Source organism: Moschus berezovskii, chromosome 19 (assembly GCF_049115385.1).
Source record: "Moschus berezovskii isolate FMDL1 chromosome 19, NW_MosBer_1.0, whole genome shotgun sequence".
In the NCBI taxonomy this organism is placed as follows: domain Eukaryota; kingdom Metazoa; phylum Chordata; class Mammalia; order Artiodactyla; family Moschidae; genus Moschus; species Moschus berezovskii.
Window position 1 is genome coordinate 11,938,899 of NC_142478.1, and position 15,484 is coordinate 11,954,382.

Consider the following 15,484-nt stretch of genomic DNA (forward strand, 5'->3'; position numbering starts at 1 on the left):
TCATTTAATTGTAATCACCTCGATAAAATCCTGTCTTCGAATACAGTTACATTCTGAGATACTTGGAGTTAGGATTTCAACATATGAATTTTGAAGGGGACACAATTCAGCTCATAAAAATACATATTTATCCATTACTATCTTCTTCCTCCACTACATATAATACTGCTGATAATTTGCCAGAAATGCATTTTTGCCTTGCATTATTTTTTTCCCCCAAATCACTTCCTAAACCCAATCTCAGATGTTTTATTATCCTAAAAACTTCACCAATTCCCTATATTTCTTTTGAAAATTCTGTTTTATTTTTCTTTTTTAATGATATCAAAGCGATTCATCAATTCAGTCAAACTGGACAATTGACTGAAAAAAAAATTCAAACTACATGTTTAGTGCAGTTTGGTCTCTATTGCCAAGATCACTTAAGCCAGTAAGCCTTAAATCTAGCCTTGAAAATATTCTGCTTTATTTCCATTTGAAATGTAGTTCTGTATACAGAAACCTCTCTCTTTATTTTTCACCAATCCTTATGTTTAAGTATGCTTTGCCCTTTCGGATGGTTTGTTTCCTTAAGTTCTTTTAGCAGAGAGATTTTTTTTTTTAAACTATCTACCTAAGATTACTAAAACCTGATTTCTAAAACATGTTAACTTTACTTAACTGACGTAAAAGAATCTACGTAGTAGCAACAATCACCAAAGACATGAATAACTGGATTAAAAGATAAAGAGTCAAGATTCCCCAGCCTCAGATCCAAGGGGAGCTCCTGGGTTAAAATGTTCAGACATGTTTCTCCAACACTGTCTTAGATCCTCTTCTGCTTTTGACCAGGTCCCCTCATGAATCATTAATCCCTTTAATGCCTCCTCTGGGTGGATTATTTCTAGTCCTATCCTACATATCCAGGTTCTCAGCCTTACTTCAGGCTGCTACTGCTGCTAAGTCACTTCAGTCGTGTCTGACTCTGTGCGACCCCATAGACGGCAGCCCACCAGGCTCCCCCGTCCCTGGGATTCTGCAGGCAAGAACACTGGAGTGGGTTGCCATTTCCTTCTCCAATTGTGAAAGTGAAAAGTGAAAGTGTAGTTGCTCAGTCGTGTCTGACTCTTAGCGACCCCATGGACTGCAGCCTACCAGGCTCCTCTGTCCATGGGATTTTCTAGGCAAGAGTACTGGAGTGGCTTGCCATTGCCTTCTCCTTACTTCAGGCACCTCTACCTAAATATCCATCCACATCATTAATGACTCCTTCAAATCTGCTTCTTCTCCAGGTATCTCAATTTTTCTTGACCCCCCACTCTCCTAGTTACCCAGGCTGGAAACTTTATAAACAGACATACAGTTTTTCTCTTCCGTCACTAAAATTTCCACTTGACCTTCATGTCCTCTGACTTAAACCATTAGTTGCTAATCATGTAAAAAGGACCTTAATTTATTAGATTTCTCTCCCCCCACCCTTTCAATCTCAGCCGCTGTGCTGCATCACTGCTATTTCCAATAGCAAACTGTATAGAGAAGGCAGATATGAAAAGAGGCACTTCCACAGCAACAAAGAAGACAGATGTTAAAGGAAAAGTTGTCTCCCTTAACAATTCCCAATTCAAATTTATACATGTCTGATGCCTTCCAGAGCTGAACAAAGTTCAAATTCTTGTGTTAGGAAAGGTGTTCAATGCCTTCCACATTCTGGTGCTAATTTCCCAACTTTTTTCCTTTGATACTCTAAAAGCATGGACATTTCATTATTCCTTCCATAAATCCTGTGCTTTCAAAGCAGTACAACTGTCACACACTTTTTTTCAAATGTTTCCTCTCCTCTAGTTTCTACTCATCATTCAAATTTAAGTTACTGTGTGAAGCTTTTTCTAATATTTTCAGATATAAGGGACTCATATCCACACCATCCTCTAGTCTGAGAATGTGGTGTGTGCGCAATCATGTCCGACTCTCTTCAACCTATGGTCTGTAGCCTGCCAGGCTCCTCTGTCCATGGGATTCTCCAGGCAAGAATACTGGAAGGGTTGCCATTTCCTACTCCAGGGGATCTTCCCAACCCAGCGATCAGACCCATATCTCTTGCATCTTCTACACTGCAGGCAGATTCTTTACCACTAGAGCCACCTGGGAAGCCCTAGGAGTCTCCAAATTACTATACACAAACCCAAGAGAAGAGCAAACCATTTATTGGAGTGTGGAAAGAAAATATTTGAACATCTATTATAGTTAATTCTAAAAATAAGAAAGAAGTTAAAGGCTACTGTTATTTAATAAATATATTGACACTGGGACCCTCATTAGGTCAATGCATTAGATACGGATGCTATGCTAGGCTTCAAAAGTCTGGAGTTCCATAATGATGAAGCATTTGTTGAGATACACATCCATCATTCATTTTCAGCATATTATGACATATGGAAGTTTATGCAGGTTTTTGGATAGTCTTATCTACTCTTACAATATGCTTTCTACAAGTCCCTGAAAATTAAAAAATAATATTATAATGTAAGCACCAGCAAACAAGAATTAAATGACAGACATAACATTCTCTGTCTCCCAATAGGAGCTTTACATCAATCACACTATATGCAAAAACAATGGCTGTTAAATCAGATCTGACCTATAAATCACATCCCTACTGCCAAAAAATATATTAGTCATATATTTAAGAAAGTAAGAAGAATCTCCATTGTTCATAAAAATTAAAATCATTTCCAAATATACTACCTATTTCCTCTTTACATTTTTAAAATTTCTCATTGTGTATATGATTATAATATATGTAATATATTAGCACAGAGTACATGCCTGTAACTTAATACAAATATCATGTATTTCTGGCATGCCAAAATTTTTATTAATAGGCTACACAAACAAAAAGTGTGCGGATCAATCTTCTGAACTGACATAACTATTCATACCTTTTTAGTGGAATTCATTATTTTCTTACTTTTACTCTGGGCTTCCCACATGGTGCAGTGGTAAAGAATCTGACTGCCAATTCAGGAGAAACAGGCTTGATCCCTGGGTGGGGAAAATTCCCTGGAGGAGGAAGTGGCAACCCACTCCAGTATTCTTGCCTGGAGAATCCCATGGACAGAGGAGCCTGGCAGGCCACAGTCCACGGGATCACAAAGAGTCAGAGATGATTGAATGACTGAGCACTGCTTTTATTCTAGCCACTTATAAACAGGCGTTTTCGCCCCTCATGTCTTCTAAACTAAAATCTCTTGGAGGTAAGAGGCATCTTATTTTATTCACATGTAATTGTCCACTGTGTTTAACACATTTATTGAGTACATTAGTGATTGATTATTTGATAAATGTTTGGTGGGAGGATGAATGTTTTGTTTCAAGTGCTATTTAAGGGACTTCCCTGAAGATTCAATGGTTAAGACTTTGCCTTCCAATGTATGGGATGCAAGTTCAATCCTTGGTGAGGAAACTAAGATCCCACAGGCCACATGGCCAAAAAAAAAGCAGAAGCAATATTGTAACAAATTCAATAAAGACTCTGAAAATAGCTCACAACAACAACAAAGAAAAAAATAAAATAAAGTGCTATTTAAATGTCCCTGTTTGGATGACCAAGAAAGAATAGTTCAGATAGCCTTCCTGGGCAAGAGGGGTTAAGAGCATCTTGGGTGGAGTTACAAGATCCGACAGAGTACCCCAGATTTTCCTGAGAAGAATGTCACATCTCAGCAAGTAAAAAGAAGGCAGAGTCAAAATCAGTAGTAGCAATGGTTTTACTCTTTGAAGAGAACCAGGGCTCCTGACACATTCTCCATTGCCCAAAAGAAAAGTGCTGGTCTGCTCTCATCATCAACAGAATGTTCTGACACGTATTCTGTGAACATGCCATCTCTGCTACATGCACTAGAACCCAGGGCCTGCTTTGTTACCTAAAATGAACTGACTCACCAGGAAATGCATCTTTACTGCCCTTTTTAGATGAGTATCACAGCTCCATTTATGGTACAAACGTGCATCATAGTAGCCACATTAAAAATAGCACACAGGACAACCACCAACGATAAAACATTTCAATCACAAAAGCCCTTCACAAGGCAAGCACCGTAATTACCAAAGTTTTAGCATCACCTGCATTTAAGGAGACATTCCAGGCAATAACAGAAGATAAAGCCCTATGACATCATTAAACCTGAAAAGGAAGAGTAGAAACGAGACTGGAGGCGAGGAGGTTGTTGGGAAAAGAAGTGTCTGAATCTGATAAGAAAATTGTAGCACATACTGCATTCAGAGCAAGGAATGGGGTAAGAGGAGGAACTGCTGTGGGGAAAGAGAATCCAGCAGCGTCCACAGAGACAGAGAAAGAGGAGGGGAATGCACCTTCCATCCCCACGCTCACCCTCCGTATTGTGTAAGTGCTGGGTTTGAGTTTAGATGTTTTACTGTATTTGAGGGCACTGTGGAGTTTCAAACATCTTAGTCGTTTTGTTTCTGACAATCCTCAGCTAAACACAGAGCTCATGAAATCCAGATATCACAAAGACTAAAGCCAGCTTCAGCTGTGAAGTTGCCTCCAACTGCTCAGCCTGAAGGTGACCAGGAGAACAAAGGGGTCAAGTTAGCCAACAGGGAGACTCTGCCCACGCACCCACTCTTCAGCATCACAGCCCAGGCTAGTAGAGGGTAAGGCAGACTTCAAAATTATAAAGTTTCATGGAGTCCTGGGAGGTGAAATAATGCCCCTCACATATGCTGGCCCAGGTGAAGTGTGACAACTCCACAAATTGGTAAGGATTGACCAGTTGCCCAGGTGAAAGGCGAAAGGGGAATGTGAGGCCCATCAGAGACTCTTAGAGTTGAGAATGTAGGTTTGCTTCTACTTCCTTGAAGCTCAGTTAGAAGCCTGACTGGTCTATTCCCAGGCAGTTCAGAGCTCCCGGTGTGCCTTCAAACCAGTGTAAAACTAGAGACCTTCCTATGGAGACTGCTCATACAGTGGGGGAGGTCATGAAGCCCCACATTAGTCACAAAAGAAAGGTGTTAAAATGCAGTAAAATAATAGATTGGAAGAACACGTTGAAAAAAGATTGAGCAGTTTCTTATAGTCACATGTATACCTACCAAGCCACAGCAACTCCATTTTTATATATCTAGGAAAAATGAAAACATATGTCCACACAAAGACTTGTACAAGAATGTTCATGGCAGCTTTATTCATAAGAGTGAAAAACTTCCCAAATGTCCATCAACAGGAGAATGGATAAACAAAGTGTGGAGTCTATAATGAGACACTTCTCAGCAAACAAACAAGCAAGCAAAACAAAACAAAAACTATTGATATGCACAGCACATGTGACTCTTCCAGACATTATGCTGAGCAAAAGAATCCCAACACTGAAGAATATACACTGTGCTATTCCATTATAAATGGAAAGTTGCAGAACAGGCAAAACACACATATTATGAAAAAAATCAGAACCGTGGTGGCTCCACAGAAGAGAGAGAAAAATTGACTGTGAGGAGGAAATTGTTGGGATGATGGAAATGTTCAATATCTCTATTAAGGGTGTGGATTATACTAGGTATGCATTTATAAAAATTTACTAAATTGTTTACTTAATATTATTTTACTATATGTAAATTTTACCTTCATAAACAGTAAACAAAATTTGAAGCCTAGTTAGTGGGTTTCTCTTCTTCCCCTCCACAGTGCTGTGCTCGCTCAGTCATGTCAGACTCTTTGCAGCCCCATGGACTGTAGCCAACCAGGCTCGTCTGTTCATGGGATTATCCCAGCAAGATACTGGAGTGGGTTGCCATGCCCTCCATCAAGGGATTTTCCCAAGCCAAGGATCAAACTCACCTCTCCTGCACGGCAGGCAGATTCCTTACAACCAGTGCCACCTGGGAAGTCCCCTTCACAGTGGAATGGGTTTCCAATTCTTAAACTAATTTCTGTGAATTCTAATCTTGAGCAAGTAAGTAAATATATTAAAGATAATGAGATCCCATATAGTTGTAGAAGAGCTACAAATTCAGAAAAGAGAGGATAAGAATGCACATGGTACTGTTAGACTGCAATTAAAAGCACCACTGGGAAGTCATAGTTTTTAATAGATGAATGGACATAAACAGAGACAGACAGGCAGACAGATAGTTTCCCAGCTCTGTTCATGTGAGAAGACCTAGAAGAAATGACATCCATAACAATGAGCACACATTGTACTTATATTGACTTCTAATTAATAGTGGCTTTTCTAAAAAAAGAAAAAAAGTAAGAGACAATCCTGGAACATCAAGTTATACAGAAATTCAGAAAGTAGTCAACAATGTTGGAAATAGATCAAAAGGACATTAAATCCTAATTTCTGCTTCCACTTTGACCAAAAACAAGCTAAATAACCTAGACTCATAGTTTTTTGTAAACTCATCAGAGAGTTGAGGATAAAAAGCAAAAATGAACTAAAATCTATAAAGATAGAAAGTGGCAAGCCCTTCATAAGAGATGCCCTACAGCCTCCACTGTCTTTTGTAGGGAAGTGGGACTAGGAAGAAGCCACTATTAATGGGTTAAAGGTGAAACAAAATGAACTTTGTAAGAATTTTAAAGACCACAAGAGAGTTGGTGTGATGTTCAGAATTCTGAGGAGTTCTGTCTACACCAACTCATCAGATCTTTCTCACAGGCCCTCACTAAGTGTTCAGGCAAGATCATGAGCAGAGCAGGAGGGCTGAGACAGAACCCCTAAAACACAGTTCAGTTCAGTTCAGTCGCTCAGTCGTGTCTGACTCTCCGCGACCCCATGAACCACAGCACGCCAGGCCTCCCTGTCCATCACCAACTCCCGGAGTTCACTCAAACTCATGTCCACAGAGTCGGTGATGCCATCCAGCCATCTCATTCTCTGTCGTCACCTTCTCCTCCCGCCCCCAACCTTTCCCAGCATCACAGTCTTTTCCAGTGAGTCAACTCGTCGCATGAGGTGGCCAAAGTATTGCAGTTTCAGCTTTAGCATCAGTCCCTCCAATGAACACCCAGGATTGATCTCCTTTAGAATGGACTGGTTGGATCTCCTTGCAGTATAAGGGACTCTCAAGAGTCTTCTCCAACACCACAGTTCAAAAGCATCGATTATAATCTGAATCAAATTATAAGTACACATCGGACAAACTGAATTTGAAGGACATTCTACAACATAATTGACCTGTACTCTTCACACATACTAAGATGAAGAAACACAAAGGAAGGATGAGGAGCCATTCCATATTGAAAGAGACATCACAGCTCAAGGCTAGTAGTGATGAAGGAAAACATCCATAAAAGACACTATTAGCATAATTAATTAAAATTCAGTATGGACTATGCAATAGATTAAAATAATGCTAAATTTTCTGGTTCTGATAATCGGTTTATGGTTATATTGGAGAACGCCTGTGTTCTTAAGAATTATGCAGTAAACTAAGAATAACAGATTATAATGTTTTAAACTCTAAAATGGTATTCTGTCTATAAATACACATAATATACCTATACCTATACACACAAAGAGAATAAGAAAGCAAATGAACAAAAATGTAAAGAGTTAGTGAATCTGGAAAAAGTTATGACTGGAGTTTCTTATGCAATTGACACAGCTTTTTCATAAATCTGAAATCATATCAAAATACAGTTACCCCCAAAGAGCATCACTGAAAACAGAGAAAGACACTGCCAGAGAATAGTGTTGTTGTTCAGTCACTCAGTCATGTCCGACTCTTTGCAACCCCATGGACTGCAGCACAGCAGGTTTCCCTGTCCATCATCAACTACTGGAGCTTGCTCAAACTCATGTCCATCAAGTCAGTGATGCCATCCAACCATCCAATCCTCTGTCATCCCCTTCTCCTCCTGCCTTCAATCTTTCCCAGCATCGGTGTCTTTTCTAATGAGTCAGTTCTTTGCATCAGGTTGCCAAAGTACTGGAGCTTCAGCTTCAGCTTCAGCATCAGTCCTTCCAATGAATATTCAGGACTAACCTCCTTTAGGATGACTGGTTTGAGCTCCTTGCAGTCCAAGGAACTCTCAAGAGTCTTCTCCAACACCACAGTCCAAATGCATCACTTCATCAGCACTCAGCTTTCTTTATAGTCCAACTCTCACATCCATACATGACTACTGGAAAAACAATAGCTTTGACTAGATGGACCTTTGTCAGTAAAGTAATGTCTCTGCTTTTTAATATGCTGTCTATATTCTTGCCTGAAGAATCCCATGGACAGAGGACCCTGGCAGGCCATGGGGTCACAAGAGTCAGACAGGACTTAGTGACTAAACCACCACCACCAGGCTTGTCATTGCTTTTATTCCAAGGACCAAGTGTCTTTTAATTTCACGGCTGCAGTCACCATCTGCAGTGATTTTGGAGTCCCCCAAAATAAAGTCTCTCACTGTTTCCATTGTTTCCCCATCTATTTGCATGAAGTGATGGGACCAAAGTCCATGATCTTAGTTTTCTGAATGTTGAGCTTTAAGCCAGTTTTTTCACTCTCCTCTTTCATCTTCTTCAAGAGGCTGTTTAGTTCCTCTTCACTTTCTGCCATAAGGGTGGTGTCATCTGCATATCCGAGGTGATCGATATTTCTCTCAGCAATCTTGATTCCAGCTTGTGCTTCATCCAGCCCAGCATTTCACATGATGTTCTCTTCATATAAGTTAAATAAGCAGGGTGACAATATACAGCCTTGACATACTCGTTTCCCAATTTGGAATCAGTCCATTGTTCCATGTCTGGTTCTAACTGTTGCTTCCTGACCTGCATACAGGTTTCTCAGGAGGCAGGCAAAGTGGTCTGGTATCCCCATCTCTTTCAGAATTTTCAGTTTGTTATAATCCACGCAGTCAAAGGCTTTAGCATGGTCAATGAAGTAGATGTTTTGCTGTAACTCTCCTGATTTTTCTGTAATCCAGTGGATGTTGGCAATTTGATCTGTGATTCCTCTGCCTTTTCTAAATCCAGCTTGAACATCTGGAAGTTCTTGATTCATGTACCATTGAAGCATGGCTCAGAGGATTTTGAGCATTACTTTGCTAGCGTGTAAGATGAGTGCAATTGTTGGGTAATGTGAACATTCTTTGGCATTGCCTTTCTTTGTGATTGGAATGAAAACTGACTTTTTCCAGTCCTGTGGCTACTGCTGAACATTTCACTGGTGATCAATTCTGTGTCACCTGTGTCAATTCTGTGTAGATTCTGAAATGATATAAGTTTAAAACCTAGGGGCTTTAAAACGGGAAGGAACCTTGATACTGCTCTGGCCTACCCTCCTTTTTCTATAGAGAAGGAAACTGAAGTTAGCAGTGGAGCCCAAGCATGGAAATGGCAACCCACTCCAGTACTCTTGCCTGGAAAATCCCATGGATGGAGGAGCCTGGTAGGCTGCAGTCCATGGGGTTGCAAAGAGTCGGACAGGACTGAGCGACTTCACTTCACTTTCACTAAGCCTTCTAAGACTCGGTCTTCACTTCCCATGCATTCATTCTTCATTTATTCATCATGTTTCCTTCTCAAGAATGTCAGGTCTCTCTCGGCAGGCTTGCCATGACTTCCTTCTCTGTAACTCACTCTGAAGTTCTAACTGCTAATCTGAACAATCACCGTAATTTTCCATGGTGGAGGTGTGTGTCTGCATCATGTCATGGCTCTCCTTACAGAGGGAGGTACTGGAGTTCCAAGGAATATAAGGACTTTTCAGACTCCTGGGGGCACCATAACTCTGTACCACTGTTTCCCCCTTGCAGGTCACCTCCTCTGAGTGCAGATTCATCTTAATTACTTTCCCTCCTATTTTTATTGACCAGCTGTTGAGATTTATTGAACAATCAATGTGTACTTATCATTCCCCTATCACATTTATAATATGACTAGTTACTGCCCATTTAATTATTCCTTGGTTAAGCACTCTTGAACTAAATAAGGGCGTGGTATACACATGGGGAGGGGTAGGAAACGTTGGCCTTTCCTTTCTCAAGAAAGGCACTCAGTAATATGTAGCTATGTGACTTCTGGTGGACACACAATGCTAATGAGGAAAAATTTTGGATTCCAAACATGTAGCTAGACCAATTATTCTCTGTGGCCACAGGGTCAGACCCAAACCTCACAGCCATATCACAATGTGAATCAACAGAATTTCCTCCTTGACTGGAAAAATATTTTATAGAAATGATCCTACTAGAGGCCTGCTAACCTCTTCTTCCCAGTTGAAGACCAGTTCGGCTACAGCTGTAATGATTATTTTGGCCCTAAGTCCCCCGAGCAGCAGTGTCTTCTTAGTGTATTGTATATAATAGGTATTAATAGCTGTCTCTTGAAAAGTGATTCATTAAAAGCAATATCTTTGCAGTCACTCAGATACAATGTGCTGTTCCTACCGAGTGCTTTCTGGTATAGGACCACTATCATTTGAACTTGAAAGAAAAAGAAGTACCTTGATGGAATTAAGTGAGCTGATATTCGAAGAGAAAAGCAGTTTAGGAAGCAATAAACAAGAAATAACTAGGTGATACAGAGATACTGAGCTGGACATTTCCAACCACCAGCTGGCACCAAGTGGAGCTGACCACTGACTTTTATACCCTATAATACTGTCAGCACTGTTTTTCCACATTATCCCTCTGAGACATATTCTTAATAATATTTGTTAACTCAATGACCTCTTCTGTGTATGTATAGGAGTGACAGTGCTCAGCTTTCATTATAACTAAAAGAGGAAACCACTCTTTTTTTTTTTTAACTTAATTCAGCACACTCTTCACACCTCCAACACACACACACACACACACACACAATACGGGATATGTAACAATCAAGGACTTTCATATCAGACAAACTTGATTTCAAATCTAGTTCTGTCCTTATTACATTTGTGACCTTGACAGAGTTATCTAATCTCTGTAAGGTCCAGCTTCCTACCCTACAAATAAGATTAGGTGAGATAAAATTTTCCTGCAAAGTTATGTATTATTCTACTTCTCTTCCTAGTATTCTCCTTTTGGTAACTATTTATATTTATATAAATTATTCCCTCAAAATGTTATCATGATTTTATAGGGGCCAAATATAAAATATGTTATACAACCTTCCAGAAGTTAGTTTTCCCTTAAGCATATGACTACATGGATACAGTTCTCGAGAGTAATACTGCGCCACCATCCTCAAACAACCTCACCACAACTTTCAACCATGGCTGTCTATTCTCAGAGAAGCTATACACACATGGGAGAAATATTCTACTTAAGGTTTTCCACAGTCAGGCACTCATATCCCTTAGATCACTTGGTGCATATCCCAGCGACCAAGGGACAAATTACCACCAGGGGCTGGTACTCTGCATTTACTGTGTTGGAACCTGAAATCCACCCTTATCCATGGGATGTTCTCAGGGCTTCACAGTGCTACTTTGGAGGTTCATTCCTCTTCCAGAGAGCCATAAAGAGATGATGAGAGAAAGCAGCTTCCCCGACTCACCCTGCTCCCAGCATGATCCACCCCTCAGAGCAGTTAAGGGCAAAGTGTCTGGACCAAGATGCCGAGATTCAAATCCTGCACATTACTTCATCTGTGACTTTGGAGAAAATTGTTGAAACTCTCTGGGCCTTAGTTTTTTCATCTGTAAACTAGGGATATTTACAGGACCTATTTCAAGGTGTACTATAAGGATTACATGAACTATTAAGATATTTAAAGCACCTAGTCCATACCTGGCACACTGTAAACTGTCACTGCAACATTTGGTAGACTTGGTGAAGGTCCTGAGAAAGACCAGGCTCTACCTGAAGAAACTTAAAATCCTAGCCCATTATTGACTCACAGACTGGCTGGTCATTTCTTTGCTCAAGATAATGTGGGTGTTAATAGGTCTATAAGTTCCTGTGTCCATACCAGAAAGCATTGCTGTGCCTGCCTAACTTATCATTTTTATTAATATGGTAAGTTCCCTACATCTTGCTCCATCCCAAAATGTTCCATCCCAAGATTGTGTTCCTAAGTCCAATTTGTTTGTAAGTACAACAAACTTAGCCTTTGTACCCAACTAACACAATTGGCTATATAGTACAGAACTGTAATAGGTTTATACTACATTTTGCATAAATAATACATAAAAATCATACAAACAAAAAGCAAACTCTTTTTAATTTTATAATACAGTACCTCGAAAAGTACAGCAGTACAGTACAACAGCTGGCATACAGGGGCTGGCATTGAGTGACTAGGAAAGAGGAGTTACTGACTAGACGGAGGTGAGAGATGGGAGAGCTGAAGGGCTGTCAGCAACAGGAGGGCAAGCTGCAGTGTCACGCACCCCTTAAGCAGCTAGACATGGGAATGCACATTTGCATCACTGAGAATTCACAACTTGAAAGTTTGTATGTAGGGGACTTACTGTATGTTTCTGGAACACAGGAACCAGTGAGTGTGTTATGGATATTAGAGGCACCAAATACCTGTGCAAGTTAACTCATTCCCACAGAGTACAGAGAAATACAAATATTATAAGTAAAAATGGAGGTCTCTGGGACTGACCTAATTTTCCTCACACCCCCCACCCCCAGAAATCATGCATTTAGGTTTATCATAGTGATTTGTGGCCTGAGAGAAGGCCATGCCCAAGGAGGTTGATAACTGGTGTTCAGTGGCTGGTGGGAAGGCCTTGATCACCATGAATCTCTTCCTGGCAAATGTGACAGAAACTTGCTATATTTCCCTTTTTCTCAGCCTCATGACATTATCTTGCACACATGCATAATTGTTAGATTGTGACTGCCCTTTCATACTCATGAGAGCTGCTACCCAGGGATGACTCACAGGGCAACAAGTCATAGCCTGGCAGCCCTCCTCTAGAAGGCTGTTTGAGAGGTTGGTCAAGTTTTTCAAAAATTGATTCTGGATTTTAAATGTCCTCCCCACCAAAAGAAAACTCCTTTAGAAGTAAATGATAACTATACTCATATTTGATTTCTGTTTTAAAGAGACAGATAATCAGTTCAGTCCAGTTCAGTAGCTCAGTTGTGTCCGACTCTTTGTGACCCCATGAATCACAGCATGCCAGACCTCCCTGACAGACAACAGATACTTTAATTAGATAGATAGGTGACAGGCAGATGATAGACATATAGGTAGATACATAAGCAGGTTGGTAGGGAGACATAATAGATACACAAAGTCTATACTTACATACTGTTTAGTATGTATGCATGCACACATGTATATATCATGTGTATGTTAATGTTATTTACAGTTATGCATGTATTTCAGAATGGGAGAACCACACAGTTATCTAAGGTTTAGTTGATACTAAGCCTGAGAGGCCTTAGTATTTAACAGTGGGGTGCTTTATAGAGAAGACCCAACCTCAGCGAGGAAGAACAAGAAAACAAAGAAAATGATACACAAGCCTGCATGCTAAGTCACCTCAGTCATGTCTGACTTTGTGACCCTAAGGACTGTAGCCCACCGTGTAATCCTTTGTAATCCCATGTAATCCTTTGTCCATGGGATTCTCCAGGCAAGAATACTGGAGTGAGTTGCCATGCCCTCCTCCAAGGGAATCTTCCCAACCCAGGGATCAAACCCATGTCTCCTGTGTCTCCTGCATTGGCAGGTGAGTTCTTTACCACTAGTGCCACCTGGGAAGCCCAATATATAAGCAGGCAATGCAAAAGCCAAGAGAAAGTGATGGAGTCCACATTTCCGACAGGCCATGTGAAGTGTTAACTACAAAATCAAGGTCCCAGAGACATCCTACCACATTATTTTGATACTTCATTTATCATTGCCCACTTATGAAGTGGAATAAAGAACAAAATGGTTTATGACTGGTATTGCTGGAACTGAAATGACCTAGAACATATTTTGATAAGAATAGACTCCAATAGCAGAAAAAATCCTAATCACTCAGTAACTAACCACAATAAATAAACTCCAGCCAATGTGGTTAATTATGGGAAATAAGGGGCAAAATCTTAAAGAAAAATATGCAAACTTGTTCACGAGAACATACCATCCTTTGTTATCAGAAAAAGGGGTTGGGCATGGGAATTGAAAACTCAGAAAGTTCACTTGTCTATTTTTGTTGTTTTAATCCAGGGTGAAATAACCCCTTAGTTTAATGTAGTTCAACTAACTGATATCACACAATACATATAAAAAGCAAGAGGCTACAGCTTTTGAAGAAAACATGAATAGCTAACAAGAACTAGACACTTAAAAAAGACTCCTGGGGAGCAGAAGTGACTATATCCTTCTTTGAAGGCAGCTTCTCCTTTTATTTCATCGAGTTAGTGGTGTTGGGAGAAAACGCTGTAAAAACTTTAATGAAACCATAAAACTCACTTTGAAACCTTTTGCATATGCTTTGTTTTCTCACAGAGCAGCTCAGGATTACATCTGTATAAAAGAAACAGCACCCATAACTGACCTATGACTGCTTATTAAACATTTACCTTAGTGACCACATATAAAACAGTCAAATATAAAAGGAACTCTCAATTTCACAATTTATCTGGTGCACAAATGGCAACCCCAAACTGCTAAATGCGCAAGGGGCCAAAAGAGAAGTGTTCCCTGAGCCTTTGAAATCTAGTGCCCCCTTGTCTCAAAATGCTTTAAAGAGTATACACTGGCAGTATACCTACACATTGCCTGAGAACACTCCACCTTCACTCCAAGTCCGTGTAGATCACCTTTGAGCACAGCTTCCACTCCAGGTTTATACTTGCCCCAGAGTCATGCTCTCCTAGGTCACAGGACTTTCCACATAACTTCCCTTATTGCTGCAAAGTGCAGTTTCAATCCCATCTCCCTTACAAGGACTCTCTTTACTCAATCAAGTGGCAATGGCATGCATATTTCTAACAAGCTAACATAAGCAACTTCCCTTGTAGCTCAGTTGGTAAAGAATCTGCCTGCAGTGCAGGAGACCTGGGTTTGATCCCTGGGTCAGGAAGATCCCCTGGAGGAGGGCATGCAACCCACTCCAGTATACTTGCCTGGAGAACCCCAAGGACAGAGGAGCTTGGCGGGCTACAATCCATGTGGTTGCAAGAGTCATACACAACTTAGTGACGAAAGAGAGAGAGAGAGAACATACACAAGAGCTCTTAGCTGTCATCACCAACAAGATGACACACAGGAGAAATTACTACTGTATATTTGTTTATCTATCATGAGGACAAAGGCTATATTTTCCTTTCAACTCTACAAAGAAGGTATTACAGTTTCAAAGAGCCCTCAATGCCAGATGATCATGTTAAATTTCTTCAGGTAATGGATAATAAAGAAGAAAAATAGTTGGATGGTGGGGGAATCAGACCTTTAATTGATTAAAAGGGACAGGTGTTATGTATATATCATGACATATTCACACGCACACAAACACACACATATATATACATATATATATAGTTTTATTTTTCCAGCTATAATAGTTTACAGTCTACAATTTATTTAATTTTCATATCACAAAACCTCAATTA